The 10945-nt window shown below is 44.3% G+C and overlaps 1 long non-coding RNA gene across 1 annotated transcript; it reads right to left on the reverse strand.

Moving 5' to 3' along the window:
* Nucleotides 1-3929: 3929 nt before the first annotated feature.
* LOC146209254 (uncharacterized) lies at nucleotides 3930-10583 on the reverse strand. The gene is made up of 3 exons (XR_014706115.1): nucleotides 10442-10583; nucleotides 8902-9027; nucleotides 3930-4305 (listed from the first exon to the last, which is right to left on the reverse strand). It is a non-coding gene; the product is annotated as an uncharacterized LOC146209254 (long non-coding RNA).
* Between the last annotated feature and the right edge of the window lie 362 nt (nucleotides 10584-10945).

Genomic DNA, 10945 nt, shown 5'->3' on the forward strand with positions numbered 1-10945 from the left:
TATTGATCCACCAATAAAATGACGGCGAACACGCAAAAAAACGACGCTACTGAAAAAAAAAAACGCAAATTGGGAATACGGACTAAGTTTCCCCATGTTACAGAGTTCCTTAATGAGACGCAATGCAGTTTTTCTGGTTGCTTCTTGAATCGCATATTAGGATGCTGGGAAGTTATTAAGGCCTATTGAGACGCACCTCTGGCAATTCTTTTTTTCAGTTTCTACTCCCACCTTTTCGCTGGAGGCTGTGCACCTTACCGGGTTCTCTACTAAAACGCCAATATCACGCTGTAAAATAAATGGAAACAATTTACATTCAAGGACGACAACACCAGAAGACGGTGCATCGCATTCCACATTGGCGCTCACGTCAGAACGTTGAATTTGACGTATACTTGAAACTTTTCCATGAATCGCTGAGGTATGGGCACGAGCGCATTTTCAAGAACATCAAGGTGCCAGTTAGTTCTTCGGACCCGAACCCCTCGGTTTTCTCTGGCCTGTGGTTCGCCTGTAATCCGATGACCTTGTGACGATATGTTGCCTCAACGTACTCTTGGTAGGACTATAATTTCATCATCCTGTGCCAGCAGTTTTTGCTAGCGTGTGCCCATTGAACTTTGGGCCAATTTTCCCCCCTCGCCTACATCTGCTTTCCCGGACCTCAGTCTGCTTGTCTTCTTTATGCTTTGCCGTTTCCTTTCGTCCCCGCGGCCTGCCAGCTTTTCCTTCCTGTCGTGCATTTTTACCCACCCGCTCCTTTCGCTTACTTCTTGTGACGAGATAGCTTCGTCTTCTACCTCGACACATTCAATCATGACTGCAGGTGCGGCTGCCGAAGGGATAGGAGCTCGCTTCCCGTTACTCTAGGTGATAAAAGCTACCCTTTGTCAACCGACACAGCAACACCAGGAAAATTGCGGAAATTGGGTACACTGTAGCCGTCCTCAGAGAATTCAGTCATGACGATTTAGAGGCTCTGTCGAAGCACCCACGGAACTTCGAAATCCTAGGAACACGTAGGATGGGAAAATCAGGAGCGATATATACTAATTGGAAAGATTTAGCTTGCTGGAGAGGTACCAGTATAGATGTATACCGGTTTGCCGGGCTTTTCCTGCGCACGCGCATTGACGAGGGTAGGGGCAATCACAGCCACTGCGCCTGCGTAGGAGGGGTCCGGTAAACCGGTATTCGCCGCGAAATCGACCTAGAGGTGGCGCCACCGTCGCTCCGGTATTGTGGATCGGCAGCCGGCGGCGCTAGCAGAAACGCACGCGGCGTAGGTCTGCTTGCGAGTTTACGGCGGGCTTGTTGGCGATGAAAACGTGTCTTCTGCAGTATTTATGCAATATTGCCGAAAAAAAAAAATCCAAGGAGTTCGCCAATGCAGTAGAAGAAGCGCGGATTTTAGGAAAACAAAGCACACAACCACCAGTCTTCTAGATTTACTTTGCACGTTTCTTGCGCTGTACCGCGCTCACGGGCCTAATACTTAAGCCTGCTTAATGACAGCTTTGTTTTTCTTATAGACTTTTAAACAGTTTGCTCGTGTCACATGCGAGTGAGAAAAGCGAATTTAGTGTCAAGCTCACGCAGATACAAGGTTCGTGCTCTGCCCTGCAGTACAATTTAGATTGAATCGAGAAAGCCTGGTTCATTATATCGTACTTGACTTGATGATTAAGCAGGTTAAATGTATAGCACTGGCAGCTTAATGCATGGCGAGTTGCTTTAGACTGAGTGCACATCAACTCCAGACAACCACGCACAAGTATTCCCCCAAAATGAGATCACGCCGACACTATACAGGAAACCTCGCCGCACAGGAAAGCTGATTGTTCACGTATACAGCGCTGACTCTGAGTGGAATGAATTTGCCGAGATGCTTTTCGCGGCCACTGTCATAGAATGTGATTGTGTATTACTGCATGCGCCACTAACTGTAAACGATTTCCTGAAAGCGAGGAAAGTATAAGTGATTTTTGATGAGTGTGATGTTAATACTATATAATGGTAAATTAGTAGTGTAATTATTTCGTTTTGCAATGCCAATAACTTTCACCGTGGGAGAGAACTTTTACACAATTGACAGAATTTACAATAATCAGCAATTAATTTTCAGTAACGTTATAGTGCGAGCTACGGATTACTCGCTGCAAAGACATCTTTATAAACTGCGCATGGGCACTATCATGTTCTGGGAAGCAATTTTATAGGCTGAAAATTTATTTATCACTAACTATTTAGCAGTGACTAAATCTTATGCGAAGTAGAATATTAGGGTTGCTTCCAAAACAGGTGCTGTATATAAAACTATTCCGAAATAAATGGAGGGCATCTTGTCATGCGACTATAAAAATGTATCTATTCCCGAACTAAACACTGATATTTAAGCCCGCATGAAGCTGTGTTACTCCCCTTGTCAGAAACGACAAGTTTGCTCAGAAGACAGCACTTGGACGAAAAGGGATTATAATGATTATAATTGGCTACCAGTAAAGTACATAAAATCTAGTGTATTATGTAATATTTAGTGTAACAATTAGGTGCAGGGAAGATTTTTTACGGATGCACAGAAGCCGTCAACAGCAAAAAAATAAAAAAAAAAGAAAAGAAAAGAAATGCATATTGGCCCGTGTTTATGAAAGCGGCATCGGCTATGACGGATGATTGCAGGGGCTGGTTTTGGTGTCGTTTTTTTTTTTTTTCATTATTTACACCACATTTGCCACCTGGATTGTTTATTGTGCAGTTAAATCCCACAGCAGAGGAGCGCTTTTGAAACGGCTGTAATGAAATCCCCCGTTCTCGAAATCAGCAGTCGAGCGCCCTTACCATTGAGACACCGCGACAGAGGTTTAAAAAAAAAAAAAGAAGTAAAAGAAAACTACTCACACAACTCTATCGTGCGTACAGAAGGCATAGTAGGCATAGAGTGGTCTGTTAAAACTGATTTCTGCTATATGAAGCAGTCTGCGGTGGCATATGTTTTAGGAGCTGCGGTATTCCAAACAGAAACGGGAATATGCGATTGCTGAGCGTTTGCATTAACTTTTATTGACGGCAGCGAACTGTTTTGTTTTGACACGGTGCTAACGACAGTACCACTTCGTGTGAGACATTGCATGCCAAAGGATCTCAAGCGCCGAAGACCGCGATTGATGTGCTTATCCAAGCATGACATGCTCGATACGGACAAGTATATATATTTTTTTATTGAAGCGTGGGGTTATAGACTATTCATACTTACTTTGCAAGAGGCATATAGGTAAGCAAAAGCTCACAGGAACTGCGGAACAAACAAAAACACTCCTGTACACGCCGCATGCCCGCCTAAATCACTGCGGGCTGGCACGCGACGCGAAAACGCATCCACACTGAGTAGGTTTCGCCGCTGAGCCGCAAGGTGGCGACTCTGCTCGATATCGAGGCCAATCCCAGACGGCCATAGACGTCCGACGGTCGACCGACGGACGTCCGTTTTCGGACCTTCGGACATCCGACGGAAGTCCGGTTATGTTCGATATACGTACAGCGGACGTCCGTCGGACTATCGTTCGTGGATCCGGATCGCGTCCCACGGACGTCCGACGGGCAGCCGGAGGCGGACATTCGGACGTTTCCCGGAACATGCTTGCAGGGCCCGCTATTGGTGTAAAAACTTGCCAATAACATTCGTGTAAAGCTCAGCAAGCATGTGCCATGGAAATTTCAGTCACATACTAGTGCTCAATGCCTTTGTCGTGAGAGTAAAGCAGACAACAGAATATGCAACAGGTTCAAGTTTCCTGTTGTCTGCTTTACTTTCACACACAAAGCACTGAACAGTAGTGTGCAATTAAAACTTCCATCAAAGAGGCACATATGCTAGCTGAGCTTTAAACAAATGCACCATTCCTGAAAACATGCTAAGTGCATAGGCATACCAGCATGCGAGGTTGTAAAAAAAGCATTTTTTTGGCTTTATTGCAAAAACTGCATGCATAAATAGTCTACACTAAAAAAATATCGATGTTAAGGAATGGCATGGTAAAATGCAGGCCAACGGGAGTATTAAGAATCTACTTGAATAATTTTTTTTTAATTATCCTTGGCCGTGACAGCTCTTCCCTTGGGGAGGTGGTGGAGGAAAAGGTATTTATTGAAACCTAATATTTCGGAATTAGCGAGGAGATGATCGAGTTCTCTGTGGGCGGCCTCCGCAGGCCGGGATTCCAGGAGCAGTTACTATCCTGTGCATTTGCTCGATCAGCTGTTGCTGGTCTTTCAGGCCTAAGATGGAAAGAGCAGGCTGGGCTCCTCCTGCAATAGAAGGGAAAATTAAATTCAAGTTATCTGTGCTGAACTTTGATTACACATCTCCAAGGGCAACTGCCAGTTTCTCTCAATTGCTTTTTCTAGATGGCACTGTACGCATGCATCTCCATTCAGAACTGTCACATACTATATAGAAAGGTCATATAACTGCAGCAAAACCCATGCAGAATAACAAAATATACAAACGTAGTTTGACCAGAACCTGGCATTCAGTATTTTAATGTTTTTATGTCGTCTCTTTGAACATGCCACTCTGACCAAACACGGCATGTTATGCTTGCTGCTATGCACCCTCAGCAATGCCCAAGACATGGAGTGCACATGCAGAGAAACTAAGCATAAAGGATGCTGTATATGAACATAAAGCACAGCCAGAGCATTGCAGTATTACACAGGTACGCATTGGCGGCAGAAACCTGCACTTTGAGCGGTTTAACAGGCAGATTTCTAAAGTAATTGTTCCTGCTCTGAAAAGAAGTGATCAATAATAACATCATTTAAAATTGTTACCTTTTTGTTCTGTAAACTACACATTTCGCTGGTTTCCATGTACCCTCTACCGAAGACATTGCCTGGGCGTGTCGGGGGTATATCGACATCAACATCTAGGCTACAAGCGTCTAGAAAGCGTCTCCTTAGAGCAGCTGCGACGAAGTAACTTATCTGATCACATGCAAGCTGCTGCAGCAGAATAAAGATGGACATTTGACATGTGGCTAAAGCCCAATGTGGAAGCATAGCCCGCCGCTGTGATTGCGCAGTGTTCATGCTTCTACAAGAGTTAAAAGTAAAGTTATTTGTTTACCCACAGCGCTATATGTGACATTACAATAGCAAGGCTTATAGTCACACAAAACACAAAAAGCTGACAACCACAAGCTCCTGATGTATTACCGGCAGCATGCAGCATGGATGTTAGTTACTGAAATATGGTTGCATAATTCTGGCAACCAGCTGTGCATGTATGTCATAGATTTCTCAACTACGCACAACAAATTACAAAAAAAAATAATGGTATTTATAAATGCAGCCAGCTGTTCGCAAGAAACATTGTAGCTTTTTTATGGGGAAGGTAGAGGGCGCCAAAGAAACTGCCCCTGTAAAGGCGCCTAATTTGCCCCTATGTAATATCTGGGACAAGTGTGTGGACTACACAAACTGCAATCAAAGCACATAACTTTCACATCGACCAGGAAACTTGGACCATACTTGTCGATGTGAAAGTTGAACGTTAGTTCTTTCATGTGTGCAAGAGAAATAAGGTCACAATTCGTTTACATCTGCGATTCTAGTCCAAAATCTAGACATACTGTCCAGAGACTTTCGCCCCCGCAGTATAAGCCACCACTTGGGTAAGAGATTAGTAAAAGAAGTGTATAAAAGACATTAGTGCTGTTGGACAGCCATAGCTATAAAAATGGTATTGACATTGAAGTACTGCCTTAAGGTGGGGCCTAGGGCATTACAAAAGCAAGAGTTAGTGTCCGCTGGTCCTCATTTGAACGGACAAAAAGAGGGGGGGGGGGGGGGAGAAATCTACCTCAACTACATGTTTTGAGTGACACCAAGCCGCAGTTAGGATTAAAGATATCACACAGTTTTGCGGAAGATTTGGGAGCGCTTTGCTGCTTTCTTACAGGATTGGACAAAAGAGCTCACCATCTTCAGAAAGGCACGTTATATAGAAATGAAAATAGTGAATTTACTGCATCTGGCCACAACAACTTGCACACGGAGAGGAAGATGAACTGAAAATTTTATACATGAATGTACGTATTTACAACAGGTGAAACAATGACCATGATCTATGCCGAAGAGGAAAGAGATCAAAATCTAGCTCAGAACGAGTTCTCCTGGCCGCGGGGCCGTTTCATTAACTTCGGGACTCCGCCCACATTTCTCATCTCCAATGACAACGAACTCACACATGACTGGCTAACAAACATTTTGGCCTGTCTTTCCACTTTCATAAATTCTTCACCCTCTCCCTAATACAAGCAATGCAAAAGGGACAACAAATTCGTTTCACAACAAACAGAATTTAGAGAATGGACCTCGAAATGATTGGCTCACTAGGTCACATGCCAAAATCTGTCCCCTAGGAAAAAAAAAAAAGAAAAAAAAATTAGAACCCATCAAAACGGTGTCCCACGTGCGCAACCATTGCCCAAAGCTTGCATCCTTGGCGGCTCCTTTTACAGGGCAATTACTGCAATTATTGGCGTCCGAGTCAGCACCATTGCGGACCACATCAGAAGAGCCAACCCACATCCTCCCGCTCCGCATCATACCGTCACTGTTACACACTTGCCCTTTTTCAACGCCGCCATCTCCCACCATTGTTGACATCCAGGGTTGGAATCCTCAACGAGACCCCACTCAGCGCGCCTGCACTGAATAATTGTCACTTTTATGGGCTCCCCAACAAGGAAGCGGGCCTTACACCCTTCAACCTGACAGTATTTTTTCTTTGAACGATAAGCAGTTCTTCCAAAAGAGGTGCTCGTTTCAAAGCTGTGCTGCCTCCGGGTGATGAGTCCAGTCAGCGTACTAAGGACCCCTTAGTACGCTTAGTACTAAGGACCCCTTAGTTGTATACTGTTCGTAAAGCTCCTTAAATAAAAATGAGCCCCCTACATGACACAGCAACGAGAACAAACTGCCTGTCCCCGCGTCTTCGAGTGCGACAGCAAAGTCCTCGGAAGAGGGGACTTCTTTCCCTCTCTGCCTACGTTTCCGTTAAGCACTGTAGCTGCTGTAGCTGCCTCTCTGTGCACGTCTCTCCGCCTCTTGTCCGAGGGCAAGTGGGAGACGGCCGCAGCTGGGCATTGAACAGGTGACCCAAAAAGAGCAGACTAATAATGGTGCCTAGCATACCCACCGATCCCTTACAGAAATCATTAAAGAAATGAAAGCAACACATCAGATAACGCTACAATGTTTCTAAGTGCAAAGTCGACAACTCCAAGTCATATAAATATATGTACATCTCCGCACATTAACTAGACAGAAACAGTGCAGAGTAAACTAATAATTCAGTGTCTAGCAACACTATTAAAAGGGGATAAAGGCCACGGGGGGCTGCGATTATTAGTACCGTTTTGCCTTTAAACTACAATAACATACTTGTTGCAAGCTTAAAATCAAAGATTCACACCTGTCCCACCCACAGCAATGGAACACACATCTGACTCAAGTCTGCAGAGAAAGAGGAAGCTAGACTATTACAGACGCACCCTTGGTTATTTTTCTGGCATTTCTGAGGGTGAAGAATCTGACTTGTCAGTAGCATGTATATGAATAAGAATCCTATGACAGTAAATGCATCAGATTTTCTGGAGTGGCTTTTCTTTGCTGACCACATATGAGGTGAGCTATAATTTATCCAACTTGGCCTAGGTTTATTCTATGAATAACAAAGCTAAAGCAGGTACACAGTCGTCCACTCAGGCTGAACATGCGAGTGCGTGGCATGCACTTTTTGAAATGCCACTGCATCCATCGCAGCTGCACGCCGTAGCGAAGAGGCAGACATTGTGAAGTACCAGCCTCTAGTCCCTCTACCACCACTGGGGTCCCAAACTAGGGACCCCTTGTTTTTGTCAGGACAGGCCCCCTCAGGGTCAGCTAGTGAGTAACCTCCTGTATTTGTATCTGATGGAAATGTTTTCCACCACCACCCACAATATGCAGCTGCGCATCATAGCAGATGTGAAGCAACAGCTCCTGGTCCTTCTACGCATAAGCCACTTTGCCTTGATGCATGCCTGCGCACCATAGTAAAGAGGCAGACGACATGACGCAGCAGCTCATGGTACCTTTACACATGAGCCCCCCCATTGTACTTCGATATGCACCATAGCAAATATACAGACTACGCCACACAGCAGCTCCTGGTCCCTCTATGCATAAGCCATTTTGCCTCAATACGCACCTGCGTACCTGAGCGAAGAGGCAGACGTGAAGCTGCAGCTCCTGGGCCCTCCATGCACAAGCCACTTAGCATCAATGCACGGCTGTGCACTGTAGTAAAGAGGCGAAGGACGTTAAGCAGCAGCTCCTGGTCCCTCTACACATCAGCCATTTTGCCTCGATGCGCATCTGCACACCGTAACAAACAGCCAGATGTGACAAAGAAGCTCCTGGTTTCTCTACACATAAACCACTTTGCCTCAATGCACGTCTGCACACCGAAACAGAGAGGCAGATGACGTGAAGCTGGAGCAGCTGGTCCCTCTACGCACAAGCCACTTAGCCTTGATGCATGGCTGTGACGGATGCATTGCTATTTTGCAAACTGCATGCCACACATTCTCATTCAAGCTAAGAGTGGACGACTGTGTAAACGTAAAATACTGGTTATTTACTTCAATGGACAATGACAAAAAGTAACATGGTGGACAATGTAAAAAGAATTTGCTGCATAAAGTTTGTTGAAACCAGTTCTACATCCTACATGTAAACAAGCTAAAACCTTAATGTCGAAGGGATGTCCTGTGTGTTTAAAATCACGCTCAAACAACTTCAACACTGACAATCATGATTCAATATTAATAATATAGATAATGATACAATACTCACTTTTAGCCATACCAAAGAAATGAGAATGCAAAGGGATGTTGCTGTTTTTCCCCCGTGGATGACAGTTTTCCATGTTCAAAGTGCTGCTTCCTGTTGGCCTACGAAATCGGCTACAGCAAATGGCATCTGAAAAATTTTTGGAAGCCTCATGCTAGTCTTTAACGAGAAAAGCATTGCCATACAGAAGCAGAACACAAATACTTTTACAACACACTAAAAGCACCAACTGCGGTGCTGTTTTTAGGATGACTAGGTAGAGGTTTTGCTGTAGCAAGCCAAATGTTAGCCTTCAATAAGGAAAGCATTCCCATACAGAAACAGAACACAAAAACTTTTACAACACATTAAAAGCATCAATTGCACAAATGCTTGTAAGATGACCAGGTACAGGTTTCTGCTATAGCCCACATCATGTGACCAGCAGTTATCAGAAGCCTTGTATGTGAGCATGATGCCCTAGATTCAATTTATGGCTATCACTGTATTAACAAGCATGGGTTTAAAGCTACTTTAATATGATAATCTAAGAACATGGTAAGAGCTTTCAGTGCGAGACATAAGCTCAGTATCATGCACTATAAGGTGCTGCATGGCTCTAGTGTAGCTTTGGCATTATCTCGCTGTCAATAATGCAATTAAGTTCTGAGGAGCCTTTGAATATCTGTAAGGATAAAGCAACAACAATTTTGTTTTCATCTCACTTTTGCTCAACTCGTGTTTCTTTTTTTTTTTTTTTTGAGCCTGCGGCTTGCATGGCCTCCCAGTATGCCTGTTTTGCATAAAAGAAGGCGTTGCAGGCACCAGAGCTCACAGCCCAACTGTATCGCGGCGGCGGTATGTCAAATTCGTGCCAGAACAGCGCAGAACAGCGGGTCAAGAAAAAGACAAGTGCTGACTTTTTTTTTTTTTTCTCTCATCTCCTTGTCCGCTTGTTCTGCGCGGTTCGGTCCCACATGCATAACCAACATGCGCAAGGGGCTGTCCTGGTTTGTCAAAGCTTAAGGAGAGTACTAAACCTTTAGTTATTTAGTAGCTACAGCCGTTCCTTCTAGAAACTGTAGTTGCCGTAAATCTCGAGAAAGATCAGCGGCTGTCCATTTAAAAAAAAAAAAAAAAAAAAAAAAAAAAAAAAAAAGCTCGCGACGTTTTCACAAGTGTAGGCATGTCGCACGATAGGCTCGAGTGCAAAAGTTTTCTCGTATAGTTTTTACAACGCAGCACGTTGCGCATGGTTAACAAATTAACTCCTGTCCCTTTAAGCTCGGGCAGGCACTCCTTTATCAGAGACAGAGAAGTTGCGCGGCTTACTGGCGCAGCGTCCAGTAATGCCGAGAAAGATGGCGCTCAGACTTGAGGCTGCACTTTAGTTAGTCGGCGCGGAGTCCATAGAGAGTATATGTTTCTCTATGCGGAGTCAGTCGCGCTTAAAACACTCGACCGTTCGGCTGCTGTACAGAGCTGTTTCCTTACCCAAAAGCTCAGCACCATCGGTGCATCGAAAAGTTCCACTAAAGAAACAAAAGTTCGGTGAAATACTTACTTTGGAATCGGCGGGTGAACAAAGTGTGCCAGCCGCACCAAGCCACAGCAAAAACAATGCTAGCAGTGCATTACAGCCGTAGGTATTTGTAACTGCGCAGTAAATGCAGAACACGGAAACGCGAAGCCATCATCCATGACTAAACTTCAAATTATCAGATGGATTGGATTGGCTCATATCAGATTTTTTTGAGGATAGGTTCGGTTTCGTTCTTTTTGAGCTTGCTGCTTGCTGCGTCTATTCAGCCACTGATTAAAATTTCACCGAAGCATCATGATAGAAAAATGTTTAATGGTCATTTAACTTTTAATCAAAAATTTTGATGGCAGAATTCAACGATGAAACATGCGGAAAATAAAAAAAAACTGTTTAATGGAAACGCTTTCTATCGCATCGATTCGCCCTGACATCATATAATGCAGACTTGACGGCATTACTGATTTATACGCAATTCAGACGAGCACGACGACTACAAACTATATCATAGCTGTGTAAAACCAAATC

This window comes from Amblyomma maculatum, chromosome 1, assembly GCF_055883805.1.
Source record: "Amblyomma maculatum isolate TAMU_Amacu chromosome 1, ASM5588380v1, whole genome shotgun sequence".
NCBI classification, from domain to species: domain Eukaryota; kingdom Metazoa; phylum Arthropoda; class Arachnida; order Ixodida; family Ixodidae; genus Amblyomma; species Amblyomma maculatum.